Source organism: Theropithecus gelada, chromosome 8 (assembly GCF_003255815.1).
Source record: "Theropithecus gelada isolate Dixy chromosome 8, Tgel_1.0, whole genome shotgun sequence".
Taxonomy (NCBI): domain Eukaryota; kingdom Metazoa; phylum Chordata; class Mammalia; order Primates; family Cercopithecidae; genus Theropithecus; species Theropithecus gelada.
Window position 1 is genome coordinate 27,428,229 of NC_037676.1, and position 15,949 is coordinate 27,444,177.

Sequence of the window (15,949 nt, forward strand, 5' to 3'; positions counted from 1 at the left end):
TCCCATTTACTTGGGAGGCTGGGGCAGGAGAATCACTTGAACCCAGGAGGTGGAGTTTGTAGAGGGTCTAGATCATGCCACTGTACTCCAGCCTGGGCAAAAAGAGTGAGACTCCATCTCAAAACAAAACAAAAGCAAAAAACAAAAATTAGGCACGGTGGCAGGGATGTATGGTCCCAGTTACTCCAGAGGCTGAGGTGGGAGGAACACCTGAGCCCAGGGACATCGGGGCTGCAGTGAGCTGTGATTGCACTACTACACTCCAGCATGGGCGACAGAGCAAGATCCTGTCTCCAAAAAATAAATAAAAATAAGGATGATGATGATGATGGGAGGGTGTCCAGAGTGCTACTGGCAACAGGGCCCCAAGCTCTGCTGTAAAGGACCAGCTTGCAGATGAAGATGATGCAAGGAAATTGGCTGAAATTAGCAAGAAGAGAGTGTGAGGAGGAAAAAAGAAAGTAGCCCCAGTCATATCGTTGACAGAGAACACAAGGTAGGAGAAGGAACAGGAGACAGAGAGGGGAGCAGGAGAGTGCAGGCTCACAAGATCAAAGCGGAGGGGGGGTCAGCAGCAGGTGAATATCCCTGTTCCCTAAAGCTTCATAATCTTTTTTTTTCTTCCCTAGACGGAGACTTGCTCTGTTGCCCAGGCTGGAGTGCAGTGGCGCAATCTTGGCTTACTGCAACCTCTGCCTCGTGGGGTTAAGCGATTCTCCTGCCTCAGCCTCCCAAGTAGCTGGGATTATAGGCGTGTGCCACCACGCCTAGCTAATTTTTGTATTTTTGGTAGACAGGGTTTCACCATATTGGCCAGGCTGGTCTCGAACTCTCCTGACCTCGTGATCCACCTGCCTGGGCCTCCCAAAATGCTGGGATTATAGGCCTGAGCCACTGCGCCTGGCCAGCTTCATCATCTTTAAAAGCAAGGAAGTCAAAGTTAAGGGCAGCAATGTGTTAAGTTACTCCAACGTAAAAGAAGACAGTCCAACAGGTAGCAGGTACCTGCATGTCCTCTCCCGCCAGTGTGGAGATGAACCAAGGCCTGGTAGTTCTTCCGTCTTCTGTGGTATCTCCTCCCACACTGCCAAGCCCCTACCTGCTACCGCCGCGTACCTTTGGAGGAGAGCCAAGTAGAGGAATTGTTTAAAAAAAAAATAGAATTTATGATACCCAGGCAACACTCACTCCATTTTCATTTCCTGCAATGCTTCTGATTTTTAAACTTTGCCTCCTCCTCCTCTCTTGACTTTCCTCAACAAATTGGTAACAGTAAGGGGTTGCGTATGTACACATCTGATGGCGATAAGACTTGGAAAGCGTTTGTTTATAGTAATCAAGAAGAAAGGACAGGAAAAGTGAACAGGAGAGGGGAAAGCAAGAGAAAGAGGATAGGAAAAGGAGGATCCGAGTAGGGACTGGTTTGGGGGTGGAGAGATGAAGAGTGTGCTCTAGAAAACAGGTTGCTATGGGTTTTTAAAGGTTTGTTTTGCAAATGTCATCCTTAGCCCAAGCTGTCCCCCGTGGGCATCAGTCTTCACCGTTTTCTCAGCCTCCTCGCTGGAGCACTGGGCCTGGGCTCCAGCAGGAAGGGCAAGTGGATAAGGCCGGCAGCTGCGAGCCTGTCTCTGGGGTGCAGTTCTTCTAAAGGCAGCCGACCACCCAAGCGCAGGGCCAGAAGCCAGCCTGGCCGGGCTCTACCCGGCTTCTCCAGGCCCTGTGTGTTTGGGGTTCCCTGGCGAGGAAACCCTGAAGTAGAAGCCCTGTGTTCTGGGTATTAAAAACATTAAAAAAAAAAAAATACATTGAGACAAATTTGATCGTAGCTCATACTGCAGTTACAGGTTTTAAAAGCTGGCTTCTAAGTTAAGCAGGTGACCAGGTAGGGTGCCTGCTCCCATCCCCATCCCCTGTTCCATTATCCAAGAGGTCTTGTCCTGATTTCGCCAAGTGTGGAAACACACAGTTACGTGTTCCTTGGGACTGTGGAAAATGTGCAGTTTGGGGCTCACAGGGGCTGGCTCTTCAGCATTGACACGGTGTCCTCCTTTCCTGTCTTGTTTTGGTGATATCTCACACGACTGGATTAACCTGTTGTTTTTGCAAAGCCCCAGGATTTTCCTAAGCGTCCAAGCCGTCCGGCCTTGTCTTTGTTATGAAATAGTCAAAGGGCTTCAAAACTGCAGGCCGTTGCCGCGCACGGCGCCCGTCCTTGGAGGCCTTTTCTCTGGGGATGGAGTTTTAGATTTCAGGGGTTTGTGACTTGACTTTTCCTGGGCCAGCGCTACTGCGGAAGCGGCGGTGGCTCGGGAGTCAGAGCCGGTTCCCGCGCCGCCGGGAGCATCCTCCCTGCCCTCCGCGGTCGCGTCTTCTCAACTGGGCCCGGCGGCCTTTGCAGGACGCGGGTTGCGAGGCTCCGAAGGCGGCCGGCGCGCCCCCCGCACCTCCCACAATCCCCGGCGCCCGGCCTCGCGCCCTGACCCGGGTGTCACCGTGGCGCTGCGGGAGGCCTCGGCGGTCTTCGGACGCGGTCGGGAAAGTGGAGAGCGCGTGCCCGCGTCCGCGCCCCCGCTCGCGAACGCCGGCTTCGGCCATTTCCGGCGCGTTGCCCTTCGGCAAGTTCCGCAGGCTTCTGTCGGAAATGGCTGCCGGCCGGCAGGGGGAGCGGCGGATCCGGCGCGGCCTGGAAGGCGGGCGGCTGGCAGCCCGAGCGGCTTCTGGGACGCTGACTTTCGCGCAGGCAGCGGCAGCGGCGGCGGCAGGTCCCTAAGCTGGAAGCCGGTAGGACTGCTAGCCGCGCGTGAGCCCGAGGAGCGGGGGCCGCGCCCGGAAGGGCTCGTGGGAGGGTGCCGGGGTTGGCCCCGAGCGCTGGGGACGCGGCGGGAGGAACCGGGTCCGCGGTGCCCTGGGGAGGCTGCTGCCCGGCGGCGGGAGGCGTGCAGCCTCCGAGCGGAGTAGGCCTGCCCGACGGCTCAGGGGCCCGGGGAGAGGCCGCCAGGCCCTCGGCCGGCAGCGGGGAAGGCTAACGGGTCCCTGGGCTGGGGCACCCCCTCCCCGCCCCCACACACCCTCTCTCGCCCCAGTTTGGGCTGCTCGGGACCCGCCTCCACGTCTTTTCTTGCACGCTCGGTTGCAGCTATTGAGCTTCCTCTGCTCCCTAAAGCCCTCCATCCTCTGTGGCTCGCGGCGTTTGTCCGGCTGCTGGCCCGGAGCATCTTCTGTCGGCGGAGGCGCAGCCCCGGACTACCCCCACCCCTTCCCGTGCACACCTTCCCACATCTGCCCCCTGCTTCTACACGCAGTCGCCTGCTGCCCTCCCCGCTGGCTCTTTTTGCCGAGCTCGCCTCCTTTCAGGAGCCACAGTCAGAGGAGCCGCTTCCTGTCCGATGGTCCAAGTGCTGCAGGACCCTGGCTCCCAGGCCCAGCTCCCCTAGAGCCGGCCTCGCGCTGCCCGGGCGGGACCGGACAGGGCTGCGCGGGGCGTGTGTGCGCGGCGGAGCTCCGAGCCCAGCGACGGGGACAGCACCTATTCCGAGCCCCTCGGAGGCGAGGCAGGGCTGCCCGGCTGCTGATGGGTGCTGCTTTCTCTTCCCCACATTGAGCGAGAGGTTCGGCTCCTTTTATTAATAAAATCTGTATGGCTCTCAGAAGACTTAAATTTTGTGGATTTTGCCCCTCCCCCGCCAGCCGCACCACCCCACCCCCGCCCTTCCCCGCAACCTGGATTGTTTTGCTTCCCCTTTTAAAAACTCCAAAAGCTTCATCAAGTCTTCTTGGTTCGACTGCTTTGGTGGAGGAGGAAGCGCAGAACACCACCACATGTCCATTTTTTTCCCCATATGTGATTTACTTAAGAGGCGTCTTTAGCATTTCTTGTCACTTTGTGCTATTCTTTGTCCAATTTAGGTAGCTTCATTTTTACTGGCCAAGCTCCCCGTGTGTTCTTTTGTTTTTAAAGGCATTGTGTGTTGCAGCCATGCAGACTCTGCAGTTTTCTGTATTTTGTTCGCCAGCGAGTCCTGCATTCTGATACGGTGACTGTGACCTGTGTGCTGGTATAGTAACAGCGGGGCACAGAGTCTGGAGCGAAGCGAAGCCTTTTCAGCGACTTGCTGTTTAGCAGAGGGACTTTTAAATATTTTGTGATGAAAGAACTGTTTTCTTAAACTGTTATTTGGTGTGTTAAAAATACCTTATCCTGTGGGAATTCCCCATTCTTTTGCCCGTGGGGGGCCCGAAGGATCATAAGAACTCACGAGCATGAGAGAATCTAGCTTAACTAAGTGCTTTCTGGAGGAGTCGGAATTGTGGCTCTTCTGACTTCCGGAAACGTGTTTAATATCCAGATGTGAGGGGCATACCTACCTAAAAAGTGATTGACAGGCATATGTCTGTATCCCTCCACCTCTGGCTTTTCTAGTGAGGGAAAACTCTGTTAATATTTGGTGTGTAGTTGGAATCTTTCAGTGATGAGGCCTCAGAGTTTTGATCTCAGAGTAAAAAGATTTCAAGTGAACAGTTTGGAGAGAAGTAAGTCAGGGGCCAGGCTGAGCATGGGAAATGTATTTTTAGGAGAGAGGGCAAGTCCAGAGGGTGGTTTGAAGCCAGCAGAAGAATGTCTTAAACTAGACAGAGACCGGTTCTTTTCCGCAGGGCCCTAGGCCAGCTGTGGATTGGAGGGTTATGGGTGATGAGGGGGTGCAGGAGTGATGCGGAGACCCTGTCTCAGTTGAGACTGGTGGTCTTCTGGAGGAGGGTGGGAGGGATTCCCTGTTGTAGACTCCGGTGTTAGGAGAAAAAAATGAAGGTCCCACCAGACCTACTCTTGGTAAAGGTTCGAGTGCCTTGGCATGTAGAGTGAGGCAAGGAATATGAAACCAGGACCTTTCATAACGTCTTAAAACTGCCCACTCCATTCACTGGTTATTAAGTTTAGCTCAGAAAACTTCTGTTAACATATTTCTGTTTTATTTTTGTTACCTCTTCATTTCGGCAACTATCATTTCGAAGACTTTCAATGATAGGGCAGTTGACTAAGAGGGAAGAAAGGATTTTTCACTTTAGAGGTTTCATGGAAATAGCATAGCCCAGGCAGAGAGAGTTGATGAGCTCCAGAGGGACAGAGGTGGGCTCACCTGTAAGCTTCATCTTTTCTTTTCTTGGCGGAATCAGTTGTACAGTCCTTTTAAATTTTCAATCATTCAGACCTCTTGGGTGATGTTACTAGGGAGAAGAGAAGCAGGATTTAAAAAACCTGTGATCTTGAAAATAGAAGAGGAATGTGGAGACTCATTACTAACATACTTCCCTCTCCCACACTTAGGCCATAAAGTGCAGTGTAGGATACTACTCACACCCAAATGACCCATTAAAAGTCTAGAAGTGGAGCCATAGGAAGATGAACTGTAGAGTCTGTTGGAGAGTGAAAGCATCATATACCTAATATATAAGAGTGCCTACTATACGCAGCCATACAAACGGAATCCATAACGGAATGAGCAAAGCTGTATTCCAGTGAACCTTTATCTACAAAAGCAGGCAGCTGCCACTTGCGGGTGCCTGCCTTAGAGCGCCACCCCTCACACACATGCCTTTTCTTTGGTATATTCCTTCATTTGGCTGTATCCAGTACCTTTTGGACTGGTCAATAACATTAATGGTTAACGTCCTGGATGTTTGCTTTGTTGACTGCTTTCCCTTTCAAACCTCTTCTCCAACTTGCTTTTACATGTTTTTTCAGCAATTTTGATGTACTCTTTCCAGCATGGCTTCCTTTCTTTGTTTTTCTTTTCTTTTTTCTTTGAGACAGAGTCTCGCTTTTTTCGTCCAGGCTGGAGTGCAATGGCATGATCTCAGCTGACTGGAAACTTCCGCATCCCAGGTTCAAGTAATTATCCTGCCTCAACCTCCCGAGTAGCTAACATTACAGGTGCGCACCACCACACCTGGGTAATTTTGTATTTTCAGTAGAGATGGGGTTTCACCATGTTGGCCAGGCTGGTCTTGAACTTCCACCTACCTTGGCTTCCCAAAGTGCTGGGATTATAGGCGTGAGCTGCAGCATGCGGCTTCCTTTGTTTCTGAAATAGAGCTGTAAAATATAAAAAGCACAGTGGCTTCAAATGCAGAAAATAGTTGATGGGATCCCAAATTATTAATGGAGTCTGTGGAAAATTAAGAGGGGCCTTAAAGGAAAGCCTTATGCTTGAAATCTTGGAGGTGAAACGAGAAGGAGGTCTTGGAAATGGCCTTGCTGCCTTGAGTAGATAGGGTGGTGAAATTTTCCCCACAGTAAAACATGTTTTGTGCTTTCTGGGAGCAAGACAATTGTCAGTCACTGAGGGCCTAGAGTCTAAAAGGATCTTTGAGGTCATCTGGTCTAACCCCTTAATTTATGAGTTAACAAAGGATAAGGAGCTTGTGAGTCAAGAAGGAGGAACTGGGAAGTTAGGGGACCTGATGAATCAGAAAGATGGTAATGATGATGGGATGGTAAAGCGTCTCAAGCTGAATTCACCCACGAAGGGTGAAGGAGGATGCCCGAGTCATAAGCTGATTTAAGGCTGGGCACGGTGGCTCACAACTGTAATCCCAGCACTCACCTTGAGTCCAGGAGTTCAGAACCAGCTTGAGCAACATCATAGTAAGACTCCGTCTCTTAAAAAAAAAAAAAAAACCAAAAACTGATTTATGCATGACTTAGCAAACTTGCCTCACTTTCTGTGTCTCATTCAGGGAGGCCCAGGGCACTAACGACATCAGTTGTATGCCTCCACAGCATAAAATAAAAATCATGTGTTTTGGAGAAGCGGAAAGCATTAGAGAGATTAGTTTATACTCTAGGCACTTGTATACTAAGTTGACTGTTCTGAGAATAAGTTAGCAAAATCCATCTGAAGACCGTATTTAAAAACCTTGTTTCTACATCTCTACCCAGCCCTTATGAAAATGATGCATCTCATTTTAGGAGGGAGAGTGAGAAAGATAGGAAGAATGCAGAAATGACCTATAATTTCACAATCTAGAAGTGCCTCTGTTGGTGTTTTTGCTTCTGTTTTTCTATTCAGAAATATATACATATGCATTTTAAACTTGTTATACGGCGTATACGGCTTTGAATCTGTATTTTTCCGGTTAACATTATATTGTGAACATCTTTTATTTTTATTTAAAACCATTGAAAAGCTTCCTAATGGTATGATAGTCATATCAGTGACAGTCACACATTGTTTAACCTTGCTCCTAGTCCTGGACATTTAATTTATATATTTTATATAGATGATAAAGAATAATGAGGTGATTGCATCTTTATATACAAATCTTGCTCACTTAAAATACATTCCTAGAAAGTGAAATTGCTGAATCTGAGATAAGAAAATTTTGAAGGTTTTTTTCTTACAAATGGCAAATTACTTTTCAGTTTACCTTTTTACTGACGCAAGAGTACCTGCCACATTGTGGCAGCCAGCATAGTTCAGAGTTGTACTGTACTTTAATCACTTTATTTTAATGTTTTAGTACGAACATTTTGGAAGTTAACTCTTTTTTCTCACTCATGATTCTTTAAGAATAATTTCTGGGATAGAATTACAGGGAAAGAGGACAGGCACAGTTTCACTGTTTCTATTACTGCCAAATTGTGCTCCAGAAAGGTGTGCCAACTTGCAATCCCAGCAGCCAAGTGTGGGAATGTTTACCCTGGATCCTGCTTAGCACCAGATATTATAATTTTACAATTCTTTGATGATTTATTAGTGGAAAATACCACAGTATCTTGTTTGAAATGTGCATTTCTTTGATCGCTAGGAAGGTTAAATATATAAACATGTTTATCACTTGAACCCTTTTTTGTGTAATTTCTTGTTTATATCCGTTGACCACTGTTGATTGCCTTTTTAAAATTCTGTCATATTGCGCAGGCTTCCCAGTTTTTAATCAAATTTAAGCTTTTTTTTTCCCTTCTGAATACTTAGAATCCTTTGATTCTTATAGAGTCAAACCTGTTGAACATTTCTGGATTTTAATTCTGCTTGGATTCCTGGAAAAGTGGCTACGCTTAACTTGAGATGAAATTACACTTATGTTTTCCTTTTCTTGTTACAGTTCATTTATTATAATTAACTCTTGAATGCATCTGGAACTTATTTTTGGATTTGGTTTGTCATGTAGTAATCTGACTTTATTTTTTTTTTCCAAATAGATGTGTCACATTATTTATTGAAAAATGTAGTGAGGTGTTTTTTAAAAAAGATTGCAACAAGGTAATATTTTTAATTACAAAAGTAATACATATTGATTGTAAAATGAATTAAGACAAAATGAATCCTCTAAGTAAACAAATGGTAGATAAGTGAGAAGCAGTATACAGGGCTGTAGGTCATACAGACCTGGATTTGTAACTTGGTTGCTGTATTGCGTTGAACAAATTTCCTAGCCTCAGTGATATGCCACTGCTTCATCGGTGAAGTGGGAAAGACAGTAATCCCATGTGGCTGATGAAATGAGATAATATGTGTGAAGTGTGTTATCTAGAGTACTGTGCCTAGCACACTGTAAATATAAATCAGTAGCAATTATGATAAAGCCCTCTTCTCCCCATCTTCCAAGGGCGTGTGGTGCATTGTAGTGTGGACTTTCTGCATTAGCTAAGGGATAGTGCTGTTTGTCTTCTTCAGCTGTCTACAGTTACATTGATTCGGCTGCCATCAATCTGAATCTCCATTACTATCAGTTCTTCATTAGACCAGTGGTTTTGGAGTTAGGGTTGTGTGCTCTGCATTAAAATCACCTGGGAATTTCGTCAAACTGCAGGAGTTTGGCCCCCACACCTAGGAATTCTGATTTAGTTAAAGTAGCTTGGGCCCCGGTTTATTATTTGAAAAAATTCTTAAGTGGTGAATCTGATTTTTACACCTAGTTAAACTTGACTGGTAAGACAATACGATTTGGATTTGTGGGACATTAGCAAACTGGTGGGAAGGGAAACAGGTAAAGCAATGGCATAATTTTCAAATTGACTTACCCAGCGAGTTGAGACTTCTGGGCTCAGGTTTGTTGCCAAATAAACAGATGACTTGGGGTAATCAATAGCCTCATTTTCCTTTTTAGTATCTATATATTGAGCAGCGGAAGGAATGCTCACCACTTATTGATGAGTCCCTTTTGTATTTTGTGATTTGTCTGCTAGTGGCATTTGTGGAACACCTTGGGATTTAGAAATCTGCTCTTAAACCCAAAGAATAACTTGTTTTCCCTTTCTAACAGCCATAAGGGTGGCTCAAACTCCGGTTCTCTGGTTGCATCATAATCTTCACTCTCGAGTCAGTAGGTCAAGGCACAACCAGTTTTTCACACTTCATTTTGTTTTTTAATTGCTGAGGATGTTCTATTTCGCTTTTTTCATCCAGGCTAAATTATCCGGTAAGAAACCACTGTGGTCGTTGGATTGTGAAAACATAGAGCCTTGGTCTCCTGTAACTTGGGAAGTGTCTATATGTAGTTCTTACAGCTTACTCTTTATCTACAGTTAGCTTCCCTGGGAAGTGCCTTTTTTTTAAACAGAAGACAAATCAGTGATCGCGTTGGGAAATGTGTTTTAGTGCTTATTAACATACTTCCTGACTTCACGAACTAGGTACTGTCTTGCCTTGACAGGCTGTTTGTCATGCCTGTACTTAGTAAGGAAATCAGGAAATGATGTTTTTTTGGGTTGTTAGTACTTAAAAACAAAACAATCCTCTGAAATACTGCTTTCAACGACCTCACTGAAATGGTTTCCTGTGGAGAACTCTCTTTACCTAATTGGAAGGGCTCCTGGTGATGGCAGCAATGGCAGCAACGTGCAGACAGCTCTGTAGAACCCGCACCTGGGTTGTCATGGAGTTCTGCCACTTGATGGGCCCATTTTGACCTAAATGAAAAAGAAAATGGTACTATAAGCACAGATATACAGGTGGGTCAAAGGCACACTGGCAAACATATTTTGCTCTAAGTCTGCTATTCTCTTTAGCAGGTAGATACTTTGAATATAGTGTTGACTTTCGGTTTTGGAGGAATATTATGTGTTTCAATTGTAATTATTATTCATGGTTACAGTGGAGTAGCAGTGATATGGAGAATGTAAAAATACACATGATAGGCATGTGTGTGTGCCTGCTTGCATTGTTACTTGTATTAATATAGACAGCGTAACATAATTAAGGCATTAAAGGTATGAGCCTTACAGTCAGCTTGCTTTGGTTTGAATTCAAGTTTCACCACGTAACAAGGGTGACTTATGGCTAATTAGCCTCTGTGCTTTGGTTTCCTCATGTACAGAACAGGAATAACAGTAAATCCACTTCACGAGATTGTTGTGAGGATTAAGTGAGTGTGTTGAGGAATATGTGGTAGTAGGTTTAACCCGGCATATAGTGAGCATTCAGTACCTGTTAGCTATTATCATAATTATTTAAGATATTAGAGGCCATTGAAGGTTTCACTGGGAACATCTGGAAAGCGTCTAGCCTGTTTCTCGCCCTGTTCTCCCTTCATACCTTCCACGCGGAAGGCATAACAGCCAGATGGAGCAGTGACTCCATTCTTCCCCGTTGCACCTCCTGTCTCTCCAGGTGAGTGTTTTAGTGTAGTTTAACTTTTTTTCTTTCTGTCAGAGCTGCATTGTAGTCTGATAATTTTCTGCGTATAAAATTATACAGTTTTATTAAAAGACGCGAAAGAAGACCTAAATAGAGACATATCCCAGATCCGAGATGGGAAGTTTCAATATCAGTGTTTTTGTTTTACAAGGAGAAAAGTCAAGTCCGTAGGATGGTTGTTATATCAACAAACTCTTGAAAGCAAGGCCGTGAGTAATGTTCCTGCTGATAATCGCAGTTTGCTGTTGAGATAAGGGATGCGAGAGGAGGAGGGCTCTGGTACTTGGAAGTGGAGGGGTGAGAAGGTGAAGGGGAACACCAGCACGTGCACAGTTCTGGATTGGAACTCTGAGCCCCCACTTCTCAGCCCACTGCTCAGACTCTGGAACGGAGTGATTACATTGTAGCTTTCCAGGGCTACAGCTTGGTTCAGCCCTTCAGTGAATAGCTAGCAGATAGAGACTTCTGCTTTGCATTTGTCACCAAAATGTCTAATTAGGGAAAAGAGTAAAAGGTAGGATGCTGGCCACAATCTGAATGATAAATCTCTGTATACAATTATTTTAGTTTTTTTCCCCCTGGGAGAAGACACTGTCACGATCCCCTTCTAGTCATAGAAGATGTGCTTGCTGCCATTGGACCTTTGACGTGTACATGGCTGTGTTGCTGACCACTGGAAAAAGGATATCAGGAGGGAGGTGAAGATGGGAAAAGTAAATTTGAGAGTCAGCCAATCGGGGGCTAACCGAAGCTCACTGGCAAATTCTGGGAGGTGAAGGCAGAGAAGAGGTCGAGGACAAGCCTGCGGGAACAGCTACATTTGGGGAGCAGTGAAAAGGGGTCAGAGAAAGAGAACCAGGAGAGGGCATGGGCAGGAAGTGTAAAATGCAGACTGCCTTAATATGAGGTGCACAGCACGGGTGAGAATGCAAGACACTTTGATAGGAGAAATGAAGGTGTAAGTGGAGAGACTTTTTATGCTTCTGGATAGGATTAACTATATTAAAATACTTAAGACTTCCCTACTTAAATGCAATATAATGGGATTCTTTTTATATGTCACTGAATTCTGTCCCTAATATTGTGTTGAGTTTTTTTGTGTCTATAGTCATGAGAGATTTTTTTTGTAGTTTTCTTTCTTTTCTTTTCTTTTTTTTTTTTTTTTGAGGCAGGGTCTTGCTCTGTCACCCAGGTATGATCTCACCTCCCACCTTAGCCTTTCGAGTAGCTGGGACCATGCCTGGCTAATTTAATTTTTTTTTGTTGTTGTTGTTAGAGATGGTGGGGTCTCACTGTGTTGCCAAGGCTGGTCTCAGGCCATCCTCTCCCCTCAGCCTTCTAGAGTGCTGGGATTATAAACGTGAGCCCCAGTGCCTGGCTTGTGGTGGTCTTTTTTTTTTTTTTTTTTTTTTTTAGTACTGTCTTTGGCTTTAGTGTCAGGGCAATGCTAGGTTTATAAAATGAACTGGAAAGTGTTCCTTCCTCTGGAAGAGACAGCGTAGAATAGGTGTTTAGTTTTCTTTAAATGTTTAGTAGAATTCTTCAGTGAAACCATCTGGGACTGGAGATTTCTTTTTTGGGATTTTTAGAAGTATGAAGTCAATTTACTTAATAGTTATAAAACGAATTAGATTATTCCCTAGTGGATGAGTTGTGGTACTTTGTGTTTTCCAAGGAGTTGGTCCATTTCACTGAAGTGTGTAGAGTTGTTTGTAGCCTGCAGTGATAGTCCCTGTTTCATTCCTGTTATTGGAAATTTGTGTCTTTTCCCTTTTTTCTTTGTCACTCTTGCAGGTTTGTCAAACCAGTGACAAACCTCTTTGTTTTCTTGCTTTTTGCTTTTTCTCTTCCGCTTTGCTGTTTTTGATTTTGTTGATTTCTGCTCTTTAGGTTTTGTTTTTTTTCCGGGTTCTTGAAGGAGGAGCATAGGTGATTGATTTGAGACTTTTCTTCAATATAAGAATTCGTGCATACATTTTCCTCTAAGCACTGTTTTAGCCATGTTCCCATTTTTTTTTTTTCTTCCATCTATAATATCTTAATTTGTGCAGTAACTTTGGCAGTAGGCAGAGATTTTCAGCCTCACTTTACAAAGGAGGAAATGAGCTCAGGGAGATTATGTAACATTCCGAAATTCTCAAGGCTGAGCTGCGTCCTGAGCCAGGTAGTCTAGCTGCAGGTCCATATGGCCATCCAGCTGCCTCCCGACTCTGAAGTTCTCTCTCTGTAGTTTACAGTGTATTCAATACATTATTTGTTCATGGATTCATTAACATTATGTTGAGAGCCATGGGGAACACGTTCAGTATGAGGTAGGAGGACTGGGTCCCAGCAAAGCAGAAAGGGAGGATGAGTCAGGGAAGTAGATGGAACACTAAAAACGCACAGCTTCCTGGAAGTCCAGGGGAGAATTGAGAGTTTGTAGGATGAGGAAGTGATCAGGGATACGACTCATTTATTTAACAAATATTTATAGAGTGTGTACAGTGTGCCGGACACTGGGCTGGGTGCTGGCCACGCAGCAGTGATCCAAGCACAAAGGGTTCCTCCCCTTGAGGATTAGGCTTTGGTGGGGAAGGGAGGGAATTAATAAATTAAAAGATACTGGGAAGTAAATCAGTGGGTCGGAGCCAGAGGGCATCAGGGAGTAAGAAAGGCAACTTTAAATGAGAATGCCAGGAAAGTTGAGACCTGAAGGATAAGAAAGAGTCTGCCAGGCAGAAGCCTGGGGAAAAACATTTCAGACAAAACAGGTGAGAGCGAGAAGCTTGGCATAGTCGAGGAGGTAAGAGGAGGCCAGTGTGGCCGAAGCTGAGAGAGCAAGGGGAACAGTGATGGTAACTGAGATGGGTCTGGGGGGCCCGGCAGTACAGTGGGCAGCCTTGAAAATACCAAGAGGGGAGGCGTGGTCTGAGTCACGTTTCAAGATGGTCCTGGTCGCTGTGTGTGGAGTGCATTGTAGGGGCAGGAATGGAGGCCAGCTGGCAAGTTAAGCATGAAATGCTGTGGCAGGTGACGGAGAATGAATTAGACATGTACATTGTATATGGAGTAAAAAATCTGAAGGTTGCTCCTTATCATTATTTCAGTGACATTTATTTCTAGAGGCTGATATATTTATTGTCATTTTCCAGAGAATGACAGAAGAGATTCTGAGAGTATTCTTTTTCTTTCGGCTTGAAATAATTTAATTAGCTGTTTAGGAAGGAATGCTAATGCTATTGGACATGGACGATGCTTTTGCCTGCCTCCAGTAAAAGAGATGGGAATTTAGTGGGGATGCATTCTTTTGAATCATTGTTGAATTATTGGTTTCTGTGAGAATGTTTGTTTTTACTCTCAGCTCTGCTTATATGTAAGTTGGTAGCACTAGAAATATTACACTAAGTATAGTCAGTCTCCAAATGACTTTTTAAAAACCCGTGTTTAGACACTGTATGTGGTATCTTTTTGAATTTTTGGTATGAAAAATTTCAAACCTAGGCAAAAACAGAGAGCCTGATATAATAAGCCCCCATGGGTACCCATCATTCATTGTCAACAGCAGTCAGTGTACGGCTGATCTTGGGTTCATTTCTACCTGCAAACACTCCCCGCCACCCTCATCCTGTTTATTTTGAAGCAAATTCCAATAATATTTCATCTGTAAATATCTCAGTATATACTTTCAACAAGTAAGGACTTTTCCATATTTTAGTGTTTGGTTTTATTCCACCTTAGAGCACATAAATAGGTAACGTCTGTCTGGATGGTTTGCCTGCGAGAGTCCCCTTGTATACCACTTGTCGCGGTGCGTTTATTAAAAGTCTACCTTTCCACTTCAAAGAGTCTGTTTGGACAGTAAATTATTCGGTGACCTCATATACATGAGAGAAATCTTTTCATAGGGGACAGTAAATAAGTTGTTTAATAGCACTTTCAGTATTGAGTATTTTTCTAATAGCGTGTCACTGTTCTATTTTTGTTTTTGCTTAATTTTTTTTAATCAGGAGAGCAAGCCCTGGAGGTTCACTCTTTCAAGAAATCATGTGTCGAGGTGTAATGCTACACAAGTCAGAGGAAGGAAGGATCCTGAAACACATGGTGAGGAAGGAATGAGTCAGCTGGATTGCGGTGATTACGTGATTAAGCCTTCTTTTCTTTTTCTTCCATTCTGTTGTTTCTTTGTTACAATTTGGTCGTAAGTGCAAAGAAGATTCTTTTGAAAGCAAGAGATTTAAACATGTGAATCACAAGGATAATGTAAATTTGAGTATTTGGTCAGCTGCTAATTATCCAAGTTTAGATTATCCAAATACTTAAAACTTTTATTAATATTACCATCAACTTGAGGTCTGATGTCTTGTCAGATGTTCTTTCTAATGGACGAAGTGACTCACACCATCATTTCCCTCCTCTCATTCTTTGCTGTTAGCCAATTCTAATATCCTCTTTTCTTTCTTTTTTTTTTTTTTTTAAGAGATGGAGTTTCATTCTTGTTGCCCAGGCTGGGGTGCAATTGTGCGATCTCCGCTCACTGCAACCTCCGCCTCCCGGGTTCAGGTGATTCTCCTGCCTCAGCCTCCTGAGTAGCTGGGATTACAGTTGCGTGCCACCACACCCAGCTAATTTTGTATTTTTAATAGAGATGGGGTTTCGCCATGTTGGCCAGGCTGGTCTCAAACTCCTGACCTCAGGTGATCCACCCGCCTTGGCCTCCCAAAGTGCTGGGATTACAGGTGTGAGCCACCATGCCCGGCCTAATGTCCCCTTTTCTTTAGAAATTGTTATTATAGGCCGGGCGCGGTGGCTCAAGCCTGTAATCCCAGCACTTTGGGAGGCCGAGACGGGCGAATCACGAGGTCAGGAGATCGAGACCATCCTGGCTAACAAGGCGAAACCCCGTCTCTACTAAAAAATACAAAAAACTAGCTGGGCGACGTGGCGGGCACCTGTGGTCCCAGCTGCTCGGGAGGCTGAGGCAGGAGAATGGCCTAAACTACCAGGAGGCGGAGCTTGCAGTGAGCTGAGATCCGGCCACTGCACTCCAGCCTGGGTGGCAGAGCGAGACTCCGTCTCAAAAAAAAATAAAAAATAAAAAAGAAATTGTTATTATAATTTATTGACAGATTAAAATTTAATATCAAATGTCACAATGAAATCAAATGTTACTTGAAAAAATGTTAGAATGTTTTAAGAAATCTATTCTGAAAAAAAAATTATGTTTATAAAAATGGTAAAAAGGAGAGAAGACTATTACACCTTTAATAGTTAAACATCTTTGACAGAGGTAGAGGCTAGAAAAAGTGGTTGTGCCTCTGTGAATTCCTACT

At 44.9% G+C, this 15,949-nt stretch overlaps 1 protein-coding gene across 2 annotated transcripts in view; it reads left to right on the forward strand.

Annotated features, from left to right (window-relative positions):
• The first annotated feature begins 2,594 nt into the window (after positions 1–2,594).
• Positions 2,595–15,949, forward strand: part of EXTL3 (exostosin like glycosyltransferase 3) — a 52,450-nt gene continuing 39,095 nt past the window's right edge. Inside the window, exons 1-2 of one of the 2 annotated variants that reach the window (XM_025394259.1) lie at positions 2,595–2,781; positions 14,627–14,720. The gene's annotated coding sequence lies outside the window, so the exon portion shown is untranslated. Of the gene's footprint in view, positions 2,782–11,162; positions 11,596–14,626; positions 14,721–15,949 lie in introns of those variants that run through there. The other variant, XM_025394260.1, reaches the window with a different exon arrangement.